The 1,032-nt window shown below is 54.7% G+C and overlaps 1 non-coding gene across 1 annotated transcript; it reads right to left on the bottom strand.

Moving 5' to 3' along the window:
• Positions 1-281: 281 nt before the first annotated feature.
• Positions 282-354, bottom strand: TRNAR-CCU (transfer RNA arginine (anticodon CCU)). The gene has a single exon. It is a non-coding gene; the product is annotated as a tRNA-Arg (tRNA).
• Positions 355-1,032: the final 678 nt, after the last annotated feature.

Here is a 1,032-nt window from a genome sequence, read left to right as displayed (position 1 = left end):
ACTTTGTGAGATTAAATGAAGTGCCGGAGAAGCGCAAAGGCCTCTGTAAACTGCACTTACCTTGGCTCAGGCGGCTTCTGGAGACGCGTCGCCATGGCAACGTGACGCCATGACGCCAACGCCGGAGCCGAGGGGCGCGAAAAGAGGGAAGCAGGCGGAAGGAGGGTGCACGGAAAAAAGATTCCACTCCCCTGGCCTAATTCATTTATGAGAAGTATGTGTGATACCCAACTGAATAAGTTTTTTAAACAAATCTTACAATTTGTGGGAAAAAACATAAACACCCCAGATGGGACTCGAACCCACAATCCCTGGCTTAGGAGGCCAGTGCCTTATCCATTAGGCCACTGGGGCTGATACAAGGTTCAGGCTTGAAATAGTGGATCTTTATTTCTATTCCATAATGTAACATACGGCAGGAGAGCACAATCTTTTGTTCATGCGCCTCCTGCCTGCTGTCCCCCTCTCTGCGCCACCCCCTCCTCTTACCTCGGCCTTGGCAACGTGACGTCACATGATCCTGCAGCATCATTTGATGCCGCGTCGCCATCTCCAGAAGCCGTCTGAGCCAAGGTAAGTGCAGTTTACAGAGGCCATTGCTGCTTCCCCGGCATTTAAGTGCCATCGAGAAGCGTGCGGGGCCTCTGTAAACCCTGCACCCCCCGCAGACAATCTCTCGCCCCTCCTGGTGGGCGCGCACCCCTGACATACCACATAATTGTGAGCAGGGCCGTCGATGGGAGGGGAGAGAGGGGTCAAATGTCCTGGGCCCAGTGGCTGTGGGGGGCCCGGCCAGCGGGCCGGTGCTGGGAGTTGGGCGCGGCCTCAACTACGTCCAGCTGGCTGTCCTCTGGTTGCCGCCACCAGGCCCCGGCTCATGGCTCCCTCCAGCTGTTGCCTGCGTCAGTGTACCATTCCCCACCCTATCCCTAATGTTATCCTCTCAATAAAATGCTTTTAATGTACAGTATTTGATGTGCTGAGCTCCACCTTTTTTTCCCTGTTGCTGTGCACCGCTGATCTTCATTTGGA

This window comes from Ascaphus truei, chromosome 20, assembly GCF_040206685.1.
Source record: "Ascaphus truei isolate aAscTru1 chromosome 20, aAscTru1.hap1, whole genome shotgun sequence".
NCBI lineage: Eukaryota > Metazoa > Chordata > Amphibia > Anura > Ascaphidae > Ascaphus > Ascaphus truei.
Note: the sequence above shows the minus strand (reverse complement) of the source record. Positions and strands in the feature narration are given on the sequence as shown.